At 34.4% G+C, this 19,799-nt stretch overlaps 1 protein-coding gene across 12 annotated transcripts in view; it reads right to left on the bottom strand.

Annotated features, from left to right (window-relative positions):
• Nucleotides 1-19,799, bottom strand: part of LOC106867420 (zinc finger CCCH domain-containing protein 10) — a 639,081-nt gene that overhangs the window by 26,177 nt on the left and 593,105 nt on the right. The window lies entirely within an intron of this gene.

Below are 19,799 nucleotides of genomic sequence, written 5' to 3'. Positions count from 1 at the left end.
GCTACTTACTCAGGCTTTGAATGTTACATACATTATAGAAATTTCAAATTTTAAGGGAACATAAATTGAGCTTGTTAAGGGCCACAGACATCCTAATGATGATATATAAACTATAAACAATGACACTGCATATTTTACATCCTTGCTACTCCCATCTTCTATACATATTTATCAATACTTGTTGGTTCCCAGCTGCTTATTTGGCTACAAGTGTTATTATATGTGTTTGGCTAAATTAATTTCAGCAAAACACAGTAAAAGAAAATAAAACTGTATTGTACTAAATTGAGTGAAAATAACAAAGGAAAAAATAACCTGTTTCCAATTATGAAATTACAATATATTCAATTTCAATAATTTTCATTTTATATAAAAATTAGCTTACAGCATGACAAAATATTGATGATGTCATTTTGAATATTGTTTAAAATCTAACTTTGAAGATATAGCTTATCAATGTTTTTTTTTTTATATACATATGTATAAACACACGCCCATGCATATATACATATATACACACACAACTATACACAAATAAATATACACAGAAAAAAACTCACATATGTACATATGAACATATATATGCATCAACATTTATACATATATACAGACAATGGATATATGTATGTATGTGTGTGTGTGTGTCTCTCTCTATATATATATGCACACACATATTTTATAACAAAATAACTTATGACATTCCTAAACTAATGATTTTTGACATATTTTTCAAACAGAATAATTACAAACAAGACACAGAATCAACGACATGATTAAGATAAACAAACAAACCATTAAATAAAAACCAGAAGGACTCAGCCATCTATGAGAGTTGACAGGGGTGAATGGAACCAAACCTTAATTAAGCCTTAAATGCAACTGATGCTCTATATTATGGTTACGGTGTGTTGTTGGAAAGTGGCTCTGTACCTAAGATTCCATCCAGAAATCTGCCATCTTACTTGATAACTCAAATTTGAAGGTAGCAAAAAGCGGGGAAAAAAGAATAATGAAGATAACTACTACTACTACTACTACTACTACTACTACTACTACTACTAATAATAATAATAATAATCCTTTCTATTATAGGCACAAGGCGAACAATGTCAATGGGTAGGGAAGTTGAGTACATCAACACCAGTACTCAACTGGTACTTAATTTAGTGACCTCGAAGGATGAAAGGTAACCTTGAATGATGGCAATCTCACTGAAATTGGAAGTCAGAATGTAAAGAGGCAGAAGAAATGAAGCATGTGCCTGGTGTAGCCTTTTCAGACGAGTAGTCATGTTGGGTATACTGGGCTTCGTATATTTTTCCCCAGTCTCACTTTGATAGCATGCACTGCTCTCTCACTCAATGATAATAATAATAATAATAATAATAATTTTGATACAAGGCCAGCAGTTTCGGTTAAGGGGCTAATGCGATTACATTGACCCCATTGTTCAACTGGTGCCTTATTTTATTGAACCTAAAAAGATGAAAGGCAAAGTTAACACTGACAAAACTTGAACTTGGAATGTAAAGACAGACTAATAATAATAATAATAAAATTATGATAATGATAATAATAATCAAACTGTGTAACACCATAGACTTTGCAATACTGTATATTAAAAGTGTAGGTATCAAAGTTATAGGAAAAGAAAATGAGAAGTATCAGGAGAAAAAGAGAGAGAGAGAGAGAGAGATGAAGTGACTGTGAAAGAGTAAGATGATAATTATTCCCATGGTAATTGGTGTACTTGGCACAGCACCCACAAACTGCTATGTAAGAAGCTGAAATTTACAAGGTCAACCAGCAGAAAAATGCAATATTTGATCTGCAAGATTCCTTAGAAAGGTTCTTGAGATCTGAGGACATTTGTTGCCACCAAACCTCAAAACAAACTGTGACGTGGAGTCGGGCAAGTTGATTGCATCAACCCCAGTACTTCATTCGTACTTTATTGTACTGACCCTAGAGGATACAGAAAACAAAGTTGATCTCAGAAGGATTTGAACTCAGAATGTAAAGAGCCAGAAGATATACCACTGAGTGCTTTGTCTGATGTGCTAACAATTTTTGTCAGCATGCCAACTTACTACCACCCCCACCAATAATAATAATAATACTAATAATAATAACAATCGTTTCTACTGGAGGCACATGGCCTCAAATTTGTGAAGAGGGGACTAGTTGATTACACAGACCCCAGTATTTCACTGGTACTTAATTTATTGATCCCGAAAGGATGAAAGGCAAAGTCGACCTTTTAGGGTCAATAGACTAAGTAACAGTTGAGCACTAGAGCCGATGTAATTAACTCCCCCCCCCCCCCCGCCCTTAAAATTGCTAGCCTTGTGTAAAAATTTGAAACCAATAATAATAATATAGTAACATATAAGGATGATTTTGATGGTGTTGAATCATGTTCTTCATTGTTTAACAACATAGAAAGATCATTAAAAAATACAATATTGATGAGATAAGAATGCTGATGATGATGATAATGATAATGACGGTGGTGATGGTGATGGTTTTTTTTTACAAGATAAAATTTTAAAAATGCCAACATCAACAACAATAATAACGTTGAAATAATTCCTATAACAACAGCAATTAAAACAAAAGTGCATCAGGCAGAATGCGATGATGATGATGATGATGATGATGATGATGAAAGAATGATGTATCTAAAAATGTAAAAGAATTTCTTTTGGCAATCTATTATTAATCAGTAATTGATTTAATTAAAGAATTTCAGAAGGAACACAATTAGATTGATGGTTCATATATTTTCTTAAATATATATATATATTTTTTTTTTTACATGGTATATTTTTGTACTGTGGTATGCGTACAAGCGCACATATATTAGTATGCGTGTGTACGCATGTGGGTGTGTACGTGTAACCATTTACTTTATGTTAGTTAGCATGTGATGTCTTCGCGGAATATTTTGAGAAAATATCTGACTAACTTTATGAGAGAGAAGACAGAGAGAGACAATGCAGAAGAGCAAATCTTTGGCTGTTATTTTGCCTAAAATATAAATGGAATAGTTTCTTCTTATTTTTTTTTTCTTCCTTTTCCTTTTCCTTTTCCATGTCTTCCATTTTCTCACTGACTGCTCTCACATATCAACTTTTATAATCTAAAACATACTGGTCTTTATCTTGCATGCATGTGAGCATGCACGTATGTGTGTGCGTGATTGTGTGTATGTGAATCTGATAAAATATTAAATCTTGTAAAGTAAAGAATAATGAGTCATTTTAGAAAGATATGTCAATGTGTCTTGAAAATTATATATGCATGTATGTATGTATGTATGTATGTATGTATGTATGTATGATGTATGTATGTATGATGTATGTATGTGTGTGTGTATGTATGTATGTATGTATGATGTATGTATGTGTGTGTGTATGTATGCATGCATGTAGTTTAGATTTGAATCAATGAGGAAGTTGTGATAGATATAGTAACTGAATCTCTTCTAAATCATCCCCTTCTGTTTGGTTTTCTCTAAAAGGAAAGGACATACTGACTTATGCAGCTTTGGATACACTATGGCCTGAAAAACAAGATGATCACAGCTAGAATAACTATCACTTGGGCTGACTTGAAACTAAACAACATATTTATAAATCTCCATATATATATGTATAAGTTCAAAAAAGGAAAAAGACAAAAAAAAACAACAACAAAAAAACAACGTGGGGACGTGATACAGATTGTGTTACTAGACGCTCAGGAAAGGAAAGAGAGAGAATATGACGTTTCGAGCAGAGCTCTTTGTCGCAAACAAGGAAAGTCCAAAGACGGGAAAACGGAGGAAGAAAAAATCGCCACTGATGTCCGGCTCTTTGGTTAAGAAGCTTCTTTCATAGCTATGTAGCTTGGATTTCAATCCTACTGTGTGCCATTTGTCTTCCACAATAGCATCGGGTTGACTAATGACTAGTCTGTGAAATGTGGAAGATGAATTATATGGGAGCATGTCAGATATATATATATATATATATATATATATATATATATATGAATGTATGTATGTATATAGGATCCTTTTTCTTGACTTAACATCTCTTAGATTGCTCAGTTCCCTCATACTTTAACCCCCATCTCAACTCCTAGCATAAAGCTCATTCTCACCTTATAGTTCATAGTCTTTCAATTTGGATGGCAACAGGGATTGGCATTAGAATGGGCATCCAACTGTAGAAACTGTACCAAAGCAGACACAGGAACACAATGCACTCCTTGGACACATCAGAACTTGTCAGACCATACAACCATGTCAGAATGGAACATAGATGCAGTAGATGATAATGATGATGATGATATATTTAACCAGCAAATGTTACAAAAATGACTCAAGAGCAGAGAATTTCGTGCACAGCACTTTTCAAACAAGACTTCACTTCTGAGTACTTGCATTTTAAATTGAGTGAATTACAATTCTTTCTGGAATGTTTGATTAAAAAATTGATATTTGAACATCATGTGAAAATCTCTAACTTCTAAATAATCTGTCGTTTAAACAGAGTAGTCTTCAGAGGAAATGAAATACAGACAATATGTTCATGTATGTGAGTCTAGACATTGACATAGCTTATAAATCAGTGGTCTTTGTTTACATTCTCCAGTTTAGAAGGTAAACAGAGGATGATGAAATAAGCACTAAACTTTTAAACACTAAGAACAGAAGCATATATTATTTACTAAAACAACCCTTCAAGACAATGCTTTAGCATGAGCGAAGTCCATGTCATAGAACCGACAAGGAAAAGAATCTGTAGTAACTTCATTGCCAACATTGATAGTGAACATGGATAGCACTGAAGTCAGAGGAATTCATGAACCAATAGACAGATAGATAGATATCAGAGTATGGACTATTAGAATAAAAAGAAAAGAAAGAAAGAAAAACGTAGAATAGTTAGAAGCAAGCGAAGAAAAAGGTTAAATGCGTTAACATTCCAACATAACATTATTAATAACACATCTCAAATGGATAAAAAGGAAAAAGAGAAAAACAAAAATCTGCCTAAGATGTGAGCATGCGAGAACATTTTTCAGATAATTCTAGCATCAACTGAAAGTTTCCACCTCCTCAAGAAAGAATAATGGCAAATTGGCCATAAAGACACCTGAATGATGTATAATTAAGATGCAAGTGAAAAACGCAGCCATCGTTATGGCTGTGGCTTGTTAAAAGAAAATGAAAAATATAGATGAATAAAATGAAGGTGTTGCTACTATTATTGTTGTTGTTGTTGCTTCTACTACCACCACTACACTACCACTATCACCATCTTGCTTAGATCTGGTCAAGGCATTCTAGCCATGGCCATACCACCTTTTTTCAGACATGGTGTAACTATTACTAGCATGCACTTTGGTTTTGTCTGTCTGTCTTTCTCTCTCTCTCCCCCTCTCGCTCTCTCTCTCACACACACACACATACATACTTTTTGCCATTTTTACTAAAAGTGTTGAATTGCCAAAGTTCTTAAAACATTAGACTGAATGCCCTGCCATATCTGTTTTGACTTGCCAGTGCTCTGTATTCAAAACCAACCACAGTTGACTTTCCATTTCATCCTTTCATGGCTGATAGACTTAATCTGTAGTCCAGTTTAACAACACCATCAAACACTTTTGGTTACTTTACTTACTGCAGTCAATTGTATTGCAAACATTTGGGCTAGGTCTGTGATTGAAGATACCTTTGTCCCTCCATCCCACTAGTCTCAGAGGTTCTTAATCCTTCAGCATTCAAACTGGCCACATCCAGCCTAAATATTCTACTAGTTTTATGTTAAAACTGGTCAGATATGGCCTCTCATACCAACTTTACAATGTCATTCTAAAAATAAGCAATCACACCAGGAAAATCTCTTAGCTACAAGACAATACCTAACTAATTCATATTAATGAGAATAAATAAACATCACATTTGACTGAGTAATCTGAATACTAAAGGGTTAAAGAGTAATGAGCACTATTTGCCCCTTGACCAAAAGATGAACAAAAAAAAAAAAACAATAGAATATGGTTTGAGTGAAATATGATGGTTATTTCTGGCAGATCTCTCAACCACATAAATAAGTAGTTCTTAAAAAATGCTCCACAGATTTTTAAATTTGTAATTTAAGGTTTAGATAATGCACACTAATGATTGCATGTCTTGCATTGTTCATAAGTTGTTTCAGTCAATGGACTGTGCCCAGGCTGTGGTACCACTCTGAAAAATTTTAGTTGATCAAATCAAGCCCCAATACTTATTCTTAAATCTGGGATTTATTCTATCAGTTTTTTTTTTTTTAATCTTTTGACAGACTGCTAGGTTACAAACAAACCAATGTTAGTAATGAAGCAGCAGAACACACATGACAGGCTTTTGTACAGTTTCTGTTGGCTAAATCTCTTTACAAAGCATTATTGAGTCTGGGGCTATAGTAGAAGACCCTTGTCCATAGTGCAATAAGCTTGAACTGAAACAGAGGCACTCAAGCAGAAGAATAATAACAAAAGAGCTAAGTTTCATGCAACAATAAATTCAACCAATGACTGAATAAGCTGTCAGGTGAAACCTACAGATTCAGTCAAAAGGAATTTTATAATTTTATAGGCGCAGGTGTGGCTGTGTGGTAAGAAGCTTGCTCCCCAACCTTATGATTCGGGGTGTTCAGTTCAACTGCATGGCATCTTGAGCAAGTGCCTGCTACTATAGCCCCAGAGGCCGATAGCCTTGTGGGTAGATTTGGTAGACAGAAACTGAAAGAAGCTCTGTCTGTGTGTGTGTGTGTGTGTGTGTGTGTGTGTGTTCCCCACCACTGCTTGACAACTGATGTTGATTTGTTTTTCCCCTAGAAATTAGCAATTTGGCAACAGATCCAATATAATAAATATCAGGCTTTAAAAATAATTTCTGTGGTCGATTCATTTGACTAAAAATTCTTCAGGGCGGTGCCCCAGCATGGTCGCGGTCTAGTGACTAAAAGGAGTAAAATATAAAGAAATAAATAAACTTTATTCTATTTTCAACATGAGTCTCCATATCACTAAAATTCTGTTATTCTTAAACTTGCTTAACAATCATAACTTTAACTTAGTATTTCTTTTATTATTCTATGTAGAATATGTCTCTTCGCACTTCTCTCTCTCTCTCTCTCTCAATTTTCTTTATTCCATTCTCTGTTCGTCTTTCTCCTTCTTAACACTGTATTTTCCTTTTCTCTTTCTCACCCATAGTTTTTATTTTGCTCCCGTTCTTTCCCTTCTCCTCCTCTTCTTTCTGTCTCTCTCACGCACTCACTCCTCTCTCTCTTTCTCTTGCCATGCTGGGTCGAATTCCTTAATCATGACAAGATGACATAATGATAGCATGAGGTAAGAGATATTCAATTAAGATCATTAAATACATTATGCAAACTAAGGTATATAACCTTAGAATCTCTTCATCATAACTAACTTTACAAAATAAAAAAAAAAGAAAAACCAAACCAAAAAATAAAAAAGAAACTGTTATAATATTGAAAGTTGCACATCCTTGCAGTTATCGTCCATCTAGTTATTTCTATACTATTCTCTCAGCACAGACCAGTATATAATCAGTAATATTTGCTTATCTTTTATTATGTAGATGCTTATCTATCTATCTATCTATCAAGCCATCCTCTCTATATACCTATCTATTCATCTACCTATCTATCTTTATATAGTAGCTGTGTGGTAAGAAGCTTGCTTCCCTGCCACATGCTTCCAGGTTCAGTCCCACTGCGTGGCACCGTGGCCAAGTGTCTTCTCTCTCTCTCTCTATATATATATATATATATATACATATACATATATATATAATATAAATATATATACATGTCATATATATATATTATATATACCATATATATATATATATATATATATCACTACAAAGTGAAAATATTTGCTGATGACACTAAGCTCCAGCAAATCATCAATAAAGAAGAAGACCGAACCCAACTCCATTCTGATCTATATGCTGTGAGTCAATGGGCAGATAAAAATAAAATGAAACTGAACGAGGGAAAATTTGACTGATGCATTTTGGAAGAAAGTCTATACTAAAACAGCCATACTCTCTTCCTTCAGGGGAACCGCTCACAGCATCCAATAATATCAGAGTTCTGGGTGTAATTGTTGACAACAATCTCAATTGGAGTGCCCACATCAGCAATAAGGTCAATATAGCTCATAGGATGAGCTCCTGGATCTTAAGAACGTTCTGGTCCAGAGAACAAGGTGTCATCATTCCACTTTTCTCCTCCTTTGTACGGCCACACCTCGAATACTGCTGCCCGCTGTGGTCTCCCCATACAAAGTTAAAACATCTTGAGGATTGAATCACCCGAGAGGGCACTCACCAAACGAATTGAAGGCATGACTGATTTTGATTACTGGGACTGCCTTAAAGCCTTGAAGCTCTACTCTCTCCAGCACCGCTGCGAGTGGTACATCATCTGTACGATGTGGAAGATATACCACCAGCATTGCCCAAACAACCTGAACATTAGTTTCGAGGTTCATCCAAGGCTGGGACCACGGGCCATACATCCCCTGCCCAATTCAGAATCACAATGTATAGGTACATTGCGGCATAATTTCTTTTCCTCAACAGGCCCTGTCCTGTTTAACATTGCCCTGAAACAGATAAAAGAGGAAAGGGATCCTATCAGCTTTAAACGGAGTCTAGACAGCTTTCTTCAAAGAATACCAAACAAGCCACCCATACCTGGAAATAACTCACTCAATAAGAACTCACTACTTGAATGGACGATAAACAAAACTTGACTGTAAAAAAGGGTTTAGATAATCTTATTAGGTGGTGCTATTAAGTTAGACATGGCCTGGACCAATCTTTGGTCGAAATATATCTAAGTTTATCTAAGTTTATGTATAGCATATATATATATATATATATATATATATATATATATATATATATATATATATATATATATATATATATATATGTGTGTGTGTGTGTGTGTATGATATATATATCATATATATACATATATATATATATTTTTAAAATAACGTCGACCACTAATGTGGACAATTAATGCGCTAGAAATAGATCACATTTTGTGTCTATTAAGACCTAAAAAGTTCTTATGTATGTATGTATGTAGATATTATACATACATATATATATATATATATATATATATATATATATGTGTGTGTATATATATATATATATATATATATATATATATATATATATATGTGTGTGTATATATATATATATATATATATATATATATATATATAAGCAATGTTAATTCTCTAAATGAAGTATTAACAGTAACTGCACGATAAAGTGTAGTATATTGCCACTTAAGTGTGGCTGACCCCTAGGGGTGGATGTTACTGTTGCTTTTAGCCCCAGGAGGACATCTCCTCCAGCTGGCTTATCGACACACGACTGTGTCCTGTTTGCCAAGGGAAGTTATCCCTCTCACCACGATATATAAATTTTATATATATATGATATATATATAATATTTATACATATATGTATCATCATCATCATCATCGTTTAACGTCTGCTAGCATGGGTTGGACGATTTGACTGTGGACTGGGTTGGACGATTTCACCAGTCCTCAGTCAAATCGTCCAACCCATGCTAGCATGGAAAGCGGACATTAAACGATGATGATGATGATGATATTATATATATATATATATATATATATATATATATATATATATATATATATATATATATTATATATATATATATATATATATGGTATTATTTGGAAATTGTGTATGCATTCAATGTCCTAATTCTCAAGCACAAACAGAAGTGACACAGCATGTAATTTAAACAAATAAAGTATTGTTTCACTTCAAGAACTACCTAAGATTAATCAAACTGAGTTAATTGCCGTGTTATAGTGAATTTCAAAAATATAAACACCATATCATTTTGGTGGCTAAGTTGCTATGATTATGTACCAGAGAACAAAAACACTCCACACACACACATACATGTGTCCATATATATATATATATATATATATATAGCTCAACTGGTTTGGCTTGTCAGACTATGAAGCATTTGTCTGTGCATGCAATTTTGCATGGAATTCTACCCCACAAATAACAGGAACTGAAATGCATATCCTTTTGTAATTAATCTGTATAAATTCCACATTGCTGAGTAATTTTCGCCCGACCTTCCACCCCCAACACATACATTGAGTTTTATAATAACAGGGTGTCTACGTGGCCACACAACTTGCAAGAAATTGCAACCAACTCCGTTTCCTTAAAAATGGAATAGTGCTTTGGATAATGTAGTCTAGAAAAAAAAAAAAGGGCCTTGGATGGTCCCGAATGGAGTGCCTTTGATAACAGTGTCATTTACTCAGGGTTGACATGTGGGATGAAACATCAAAAACCAGGGATGACAATTCCAATTTTTTCCGAATTTGAAATTTCAAGAAAAAACATAAATGAATAGAGACACAAGCATGGACATGTGTGTTAAGAAGTTTGCTTCCCAACCACATGGCTCCATGTTCAGTCCCATTCCATGGCATCCTGGGCAAGAGTCTTCTACTAAAGCCCTGGGTCAATCAAGGCCTTGTCAGTGGATTTGGTAAACAGAAACTAAAAGAAACCCATCATACATGTGTATGTGCCTTTGTATTTGTTCCCCAACACAAATTGGCAACTGATGATGGTTTGTTTACATCCTTATATCTTAGTAGTTTGGCCAAATAGACCAATAGAATAAGTACCATTCTTAAAAAAATAGGTACTAGGGATGATTCATTAAAGGCAGTCTCCCAGCATGGCCGCAGTCCAATGACTGAGGCAAGTAAAGAAATAAAAGATAAAGAAACAAAGATCCACTCCATTACCCTAAGAATTAACCCCATCACCACCACCATCAACAGGTAGCACTAAAAGGCTTCCATAAATCAAAACTAAGTTTGTTATTAATGGGATAGTAACAGAAGCAAAATTTTGAATTATAATTGAAATTTTAACCTTTAATCATAATAATAGGAAATATTCTGAAAAACAAAATGTCCCTAAAATTTGATTTCTAAAGGATAACATATCTGTAGTTTTTAAGAAATATTTAATTTTTTTAAGTAAAAATTACAATTTAAGTTTTATAATTTTAATTTCATATTTTTCATCATTTCCGATTTGAGTGTAGGAAAACATTGTGGTTTAATCGATTTGAAATTTCAAGTTAATTAAAAAATAAAAAACAAAATAAAACGTAAAATTAAGGGAAAGAAATTGTGAACTTAAATTACCATTCCTTATTACAATCAGAATTAATAATAACGAACAAATTTTGCTGAATAAATTTACAATGTGTATAATGTGTTTACCCTAACAGAAAATTCTGGCTTGCAAACAAACCTTCAGATGTTAACTCTGTTTCTTAGTTAACTGAGAGGCTTTCCTTAAAATTAAACACAAGCTAAGAGTTTGCTATGATCAAATTTTGTTTAGTAAACTTACAAATATCTAACTTAATTATTGTTCAGATTTCAGCCTGTTTTGGAGATGGCTGCAACAATAGTGTCAGAGTTAATGTATTGCAGTAGTTAGAGGATTTCTACTTTTGAGTTTGGAATTTGAATGTAGCCAAGATTAGCTTTTGTCTTTCATCATCAATGTGTGTACAGGGATTAGCAATACACTAAAGCCTTGATATTAAACAAAGATAAAAGCTACTTGGTAGTCACTTGATCTATTAGAAACAGCAGCTAAATCTCCTTGAAATCACCTATCATCTGTAACAATTAAAAACAAAAAAGAAAAAGAAATGGACAATAATCATTGTCTTTGTTGTCATTATCATCTTATTTAAATGTCCATGTTTTTTTGACAGGATCCAATGCATCCAAGGACTACAATGTACTTGTGTCTACTTTAGCATGGTGTTCTACAACGGGATGCCATTCTTAACACTTTACAGTGAATATGTATGTACATATGTGTTTGTGTGTGTGAGCACGCACATGTGAGTGTGTATACACATACACACAAATATACGTCAGTCAAACTGATATAACTGACCTTTGATTATAAGTTAGTTTGATCAGGATTGACTGGGTCTTTAGAGTAGCTGAACCTTGCTTGTTTCTAGCAGAGTCCTTTCTGTTGTAATCCCAAGATTATTTCTCATTAGTAGGTACTGATAAGCACATGCTCAGAATGTGCATCAGCTGCATCAATCCCATCTGTCTTGTAAAAGACTGCAAAACTTAGGGACACAGTCTTTCTTCTTCCTTCTTTAATATTCATATAGAGAAGTATGAACAAATATAAACAATACAACAGAGGGGTTGATTCAACCGTGTGTCCTTATTGCAAATCATTGTTAAGAATATAAATACAACTATTGTGTACCAGTAATATACTGTGGTAAATGTGTGTAGCCTAGTCATTAAGGTGGTGCATTCACAATCGCAAGATTGTGCAATTAATTCCTGAAACAGGTAGTGCATTGCATTCTTGAGCAAAACACTTCCTTTCACATAACTCCAGTCCACTCAGCTGTAAATAAGCCACCTTACAAAGGACTGGTGTCCTGAAAAAAGTGACTGTTTTGCTCTTGGTCACTTATATGTCATGGAAACAGGTAACTGGCCTTATGAGGCTTAAGACTCAAGACAGTAATGTCCAGTAATAATGTATTATGAAAATGGCTCAAGTGATTAGAGTGTCGGGGTCACAATCATGAGATAGTGAGTTCAATTTCTGGAGATAGTGAGTTAAATTTCTGGACAGGGCTGTGCTTTGTGTTCTTGAGCAAGATACTTTATTTCATGTTAATTCCAGTTCACTCAGCTGTAGAAATGAGTTGTGATGTTATTGGTGCCAAGCTGTATCAGTCTTTGCCTTTCCTTTGGATAATATAAGTGGCATGAAAAGGGGAGGCTGGTATGCATGGGCAACTGCTAGTCTTCCATAAACAACCTTGCCCGGACATGTGCCTCGGAGGATAACTTTCTAGGCGCAATTCCATGGTGAGTCATGATTGAAAGGGGTCTTTACTCTTTACCATATGTACATATAATGGCATGGAAAGGGGTCTTCCATAAATAACTTTGCCTGGATTTGTGCCTTGGAGGATAACTTTCTAGGTGCAATCCCATGATCATTCATGGCTGAAGGAGGTCTTTACTCTTTACCCTATAAGATGGCAGTGAGATGGCAGAATCATTAGCAAGCCAGGCATTTCATTCTTCTCTCATGTTCTGAGTTCAAATTCAGCAGAGATCGACTTTGCCTTTCATCCTTTCAGAATCAATGAAATAAGTACCAGTTAGACACCAGGGTTGATGTAATCAACTTACCCTGCTTGCCTGAAATTGTTGGCCATGTATCAAAGTTTGAAATCAGAAATATATTATAGTCAATTCTTCATGAATATATATCAAATCTTATGTTTCACCTAATATAGTAACAAACCTGTTATTTGACTTCCAGAAATCTGGAATTTCCAGAAAACAAGGAATACTGTTGCAATATCATGCAATATATTATATTCCACATTCAGTAAACAAACCCTGTTTTTGAAGTTGGTTAATTTGCATACATTGTGTTAAAAATGGTTTTGTTCTTTACAGTTAAAGATTAAACATACCTAACATTAGAAGTGTATAAATTTGTAACTATATCTGTCAAATAAAATCATGTTCTTTACTTTCCTTTATTTAATTTTCATCTTGTAATCACTACATTATATGCATGGAACAGATACACTCTAACGATTTTAAGTGAATCATTAAATATTACACACACCCTGCTTCAGAAGTGTATTACTTTGAATCTGTTACAAACAATTTAGGTCTTAACTTTCCATAGTTCATTTTATATGACAGTTTATATTATTTTATATTTACCTCATGTGATCACGTGACCAACCAGGCTACCAGATGTCATTACACATCACTGGCCACAATGCACATTAGCCTTCAAATGATACCACCCTACTGGCTAGGCGAGTAGGCCAACGTTCCCCACTGATCAAAAGGGAGCCTGGCACAATGTAAAATGAACAGTTTTGTTCAAGAACACCACACACTGCCCACTCAGGGAATTGAACCTACGATCTAGCGATCATGAGTGTAACAGCCTAACCACAAGGCCACATATCTTCACTACATTTACATGGTCTCCAGAAATCTGGAAAATCCAAAAATCCAAGATGCTTCTTGCCCCAAGCTTGCTGGATAATTGCTCAGATACTGTATTATCAATATTACATAAGTTTGTTCTTCAATTCAGTGAAGATTTGCTGTTGTTAGTTTTGTTAAGGTAATAGTGGTGACGGTGGCGGTCGTTCTTTTGTTGTTGTTGTTGTTGATTAGCCCTAAGTGAACCTAGGTCATGCAGAGTAATGATCAAAGGTATTCCAGCCTTTCAGTTTTAGCATGTAGCTCGAAGGCCTTTGATCTTAGTGAGGAGCAGAGAATTAGCGTAGGCCATGGCTTTTGCAGACTCACTCCTATACTAGCGAGATTGATGTGAGTGAAGCCTAGCTTGATCACATGCAAAGCAAAACTGTTAGTGGTGTGGGAGTGGAACCTGGAGAAGAGGCTACAAGGAAAGCTGCAACAGGATTCTATTGAAAGACCCAAGAAGATGATCTTGATATTCAACCAATATCAGAAGTTGTATTACAAATCTGTGCACACACAGACAGACATATATATATATATATATATATATATATATATATATATATACATACATATATACATACATACATACAGAGAAAGAGAAGACAAAGAAGGAGATGATGAGTATTTAAATAGAAAGATATATGAAGAGATATAAAGAAAGAAAAACACAGAAAGGCAGAAGTAACAAATGAGATTGGGAGAAAAAAGAAACGAAAAAGATGTATGTGTGAGAGAGAGAGTTGGCAGAGGGAGGAGAGAATGAACAGAAAGAGATAGTAGAGCAAGGAAGAGGAGAGTGAACAGAAAGAAACAGTAGAGAGAGGGAGAAAAAAAGAGAGAAATTCACAGTAGAAGATGGGCCGAAAAAAAATGCAGCATACACATTAAGCAAACTGAGAAACGGGGAAGAGATGATGAGAATGCAAAATGGGTAATATAAAATAATATGTAAGAGAATACAATTATTAAAGGTGTGGTCGGTCTGTGCGTGTGTGTGTGTGTGTAACATGGGGTGGGGAAGCTGTGCAAATATCCTAAATGAGAGAGGTAAAAATATAATTGTGCTAATGAGCAAACTATTCATTCAAATAAGAATTGTAAAAGATAGGGACTAAAGAATAAAAAAACTAGATAGAGTATTGACTAAAATGTGTATATGAGATGAGTGTACATACATACATATAAAAATATGTTTCTATATGAAAGTTTGTATGATTGTGTATAGGTAAATATAGTCAATGAAATTCAAATATAGTCAATGAAATTCCAACATAGTTGGACGTTCAGATTTTAATTTTGAATTTTTCACAATTTTACAATATTACATGTTGCAATAATGGGAACTGATCTTCAAAGCTTATCGGAGGTGTTTCATCACTTGGTCAAGTGATCTAGACCTCCTTGATGAAAAACCAACATGGTTCAATAATCGATTATATATGTAATATTGCAAAACTGTAAATAAAGCATGAAGCTCAGATTATGATGGAATCTTGGAATTTCCATGATTAAATATATCTATATGAATGACTGTACAGGTGTGTGTGTGTGTGTGTATGTGTGTGTGTGTGTGTGTGTGCATATACGTATTTGTGTGTATATGTGTGTGTATGCATGTATACATACACACACACACATATATATATATATATATATATATATATATATATATATATATATTTATTTATTAATGTTTGCTTTTATGTTCAGTTATGATACAAACAATTTCAATTTAATCTGAATTTACTCTATACTTCTGTAGCATACAAATTTATTATTCCTAAACAAGAATATTTTGTTAACAGTGACTTCAAAATTTGGGCTAGCTATATGTTTTACATTCAATGTTTTTACCATGGTTGCCATGAATTAGATGAACATATTATTGACATCTGACTCATAGTCAGACATCCTTCCTTTCTGTAACCCTGAAGTGTTTTTTAAAGATGGGAATCTTTTATTTCGAATGTATTTGAAAGCACAAAGTGAGCAGACAAGTGGTCAACAAGGGGGGGGGGGGGCACAAGCAAAAGAAACTGACAACAACAACAACACTTCTCATTGTACACAAATGCAAACAAAAACACAGATACACACATACTGTGTTTCTTGGCATACAAGTCAATGAAGTATATAGTGTAAGCAAATAGCATAAACATCCAAATATTGTCACTATCTTTCCATATCCTGCAGCATTTCATGTGGAATTTTTGGTCTTCTAAAGTTATCTTGCTGTATCAACCTTGCATTTTTAGCTGTAAATTTTGGTCTGAAAAATTTGACTTCTATGCTGGATTATATTGTACACACATAATTGTGTATGTGTGTGTGTGTGTGTGTGTGTGTGGATTCAAAGACATAACTGCTACTGCTAAAATCTACCTTTACTAAATCCAGTTTCAAAATGATGATGAATGTAAAAGATAGAAAACAAATACAAAAGAAGTATAAATAAAGCATAAAATTTGATCAAGAGAACACAGATTTCATGGTTTTAATCATGGAAGTGAAGAACTGATGTTTCCCAAGAGGAATGTAAAGTTTCTGGCTTGGCTAAGAATTTCAATCAAATTAAACTGCGTGTAAGATACATAGTTTGGTTAATGAGGATTTCGGCTATTACTGGTGGAATACTGTTTCCCTGTCTGCAATCTTTAGTTTATAGAGATTGAACTTAGGTAAAACAAATAGCAGAGCAAATAGATGAGTAAATAAGAATCAATAAGATTTGATATGTGATCAATTGATTGCTTAAACTGTTCACATGTGACTGATGAGGGAAGTCATGGCAGATGGATGGGTATGGAGATAGACAAAGAGAAGTAGATTGATTGATTGACTGACTGACTGATTTAGAGAGATAACGAGATAACTGCAGATATGCATATAAAGATCGATAATTAGAAAGGTAAATAAACAGCTAGCTAGACATCATATATATATATATATATATATATATATGTGTGTGTGTGTGTGTGTGTGTGTATATATATACACACACACACACACACACACATATACAGAGAGAAAGAGGAGGGAGATAAAATATGCCAAAGGTAGGCAGTTGTAAATATATATATATATATAGAGAGAGAGACATGTGAACAGATAGGTAGTTCAATATATGTGCATATATATAAAAAGGTGTGTATGTGTGTATATATATATATATATATATATATATATATGAATCAAGCATGTATTTAAACAGATATACAATTACATAAAGAAAGCTATCTGAAGAGAGATAGAAACTTGGCAGTAGAAAGGCCTTTAAGCTTGAAACACATTAAGTTACACAGACCAACCAAAAGAGAGAGAGAGAGAGAGAATGGGGGGGGGGACAGATTGTTATAGAGCCCTTGGTCAGCCCTGAATAAAGAGGGAGAGAGAGTAGAGTGGGGGGTGGGAATGTTATAAATGTTTAATTATCCTTAACACCGGTGCAATGAATAGAAATCAATTGCTTAACCTTTCAAGTCCCGAAGTATGTATCAATGAGCAATCTGCCTTATTGACCTTTATCTACAAAATTTGGTAATTCTCATAAACAGCAAGGTTAGGTGAGGTAATGTAAACTTAAGCATTTCACATTTGCACACAAGTACTATGAAACAAATGTACTTTCTTCCTCTTCCTGTTCTCCCTCCTCTTTCTCCTCCTGCTACACTATCACCATTATCATCATCATTATTAATTCAAAGTTCACTTTTCCCTGCTTGCATGGATCAGGTGGAATTGGTTAAGAGAGAGATCTTATGATTGGATGCACTTCCTGTCACCAACCCTCAAAGCAACAGCTTAGAAACAAGCAACATGCTTGTATGAGGGTGATGCTTGTTTACAAATACTATGCAATGTCAAGACAAGGAAACACAAATACACACACACTAATGTACACACACATATTCATTTACTCCAGGTTTTCTTTCAGTTTCCATCTACCAAATCCACTTACAAGGTTTCGCTCAGCCTGGGGCTATAGCAGCAGACAGTTGCCCAGGGTACCACACAATGGGACTGAACCTGAAATTAAGTGGTTGGGAAGTGAAGTACTTGACCACACAGCTATGTCTGCCAAACCTCATCAATTTCCACCAGACTGTTATGCTTTGCTCCCCATAGCTTCAGAAGCTTTGTAAAGAATTATGAATACTGCGCATCCTTCTGAATAAGTGATTTCAAAGAAAACAAAGATTAATAATGAAAAAGTCATTGTACTACATCTTTCTCAAAAGTTATCAATTATTATTTTCTGAAAGATCTATTAAAATTTCATTTTATTAGAAATACAACCTAAAAAGAATATAAAACGTAGTTGTCTAGATCATCATCACCATTTAATGTCCGCTTTCCGTGCTGGCATAGGTTGGACAACTTGACTGGGGCTGGCAAGGCCAGGGGCTGCACTGGGTTCCATAGTCTGTTTTGGTTTGGTTTCTACAGCTGGAAACCCTTCTTAATGCCAACCACTTCACAGAGTGTTCTGAGTGCTTTGCACATGACACCAGCACCCACACCAAATATAAATGTAAAATACTTCTTGTAGCCTTAATGTTTTAACATCTCGCAATTTAGCAAAAGCTTCAGAGTAGCATAACGTAGAGCAAACATAAATCCACCACCTTTCACAAGCTACGATACCATTTCAATCACATGTAACAATATCACATGACATAGTACCTATTTCTAGCAGCTATGGGAACCCAAAGAATATTGAATTAAAATCATGGGTCCAAATGCACAATTGATAAGGTGTCAGAAAGAACACTTGAAGGTATATGCGCAAGTAATGGTAAGCCTCTATAAAACCATTGGCTGCAACTATTCACGCAAATGTGTGTATGAAACAACAATGTAACCTGTTTATGTAACATTCTGTCTTCTACAACAGATGGGAGGTTTATGTGGTTACCCAATCTGCCACAAATTATAGCTAAATCTTCTTCAAATCATATTTTAGATCTTTTCCAACAACTTCCAGCTCATTATTTTGACAAAATTATTACTGAGGCAGACCAACAATGGGGCCTGTATGTAGTTTCATGGCCTGCTAGAAAAAGTAGCCAAACTTTTTTTATATACAGAATAGAAAAACCTCTGACCACATTCAACCAGTATCCGAAGTTTCAAAGTGCTTAGTTAAAATTTTTTTTTAATCTGTGTTCGAGATGGAAAAGATCCCATATTTAAAAAAGTTGAGCACTACTAAAAAGTGAAGCATACACCTGACAATGTAGTTCAAGATACACTCACACACATGCACACAGAATAATCAGGGATAGAATGATTTTGATCAAAGGTCTGCTTTATATCGGAAATGATCTGGGGGCAAAACAAGACATTGTATCACACACATACAACCCTACACCCATATAAATATTACACATGCATTAACATATACAGACACATGTGCACACACTCACGCATGCATGCATGCCCTGTCTTGCACATAAACACATGAGCATAAACATGTGTGCACATACATATGCAAAAATCAACTTTCTGTATTACTGAGCAACGGTATCGGTATCATCATCATCAACATCATGAAAGTCAGTCATTGTTGTCATTATTATTATTATTATTAT

The sequence above is a fragment of the Octopus bimaculoides genome, chromosome 8, assembly GCF_046866305.1.
Source record: "Octopus bimaculoides isolate indiv1 chromosome 8, ASM4686630v1, whole genome shotgun sequence".
NCBI classification, from domain to species: domain Eukaryota; kingdom Metazoa; phylum Mollusca; class Cephalopoda; order Octopoda; family Octopodidae; genus Octopus; species Octopus bimaculoides.
The sequence above is the reverse complement of the archived record's forward strand: the minus strand, read 5'-3'. Positions and strand labels throughout refer to the sequence as shown.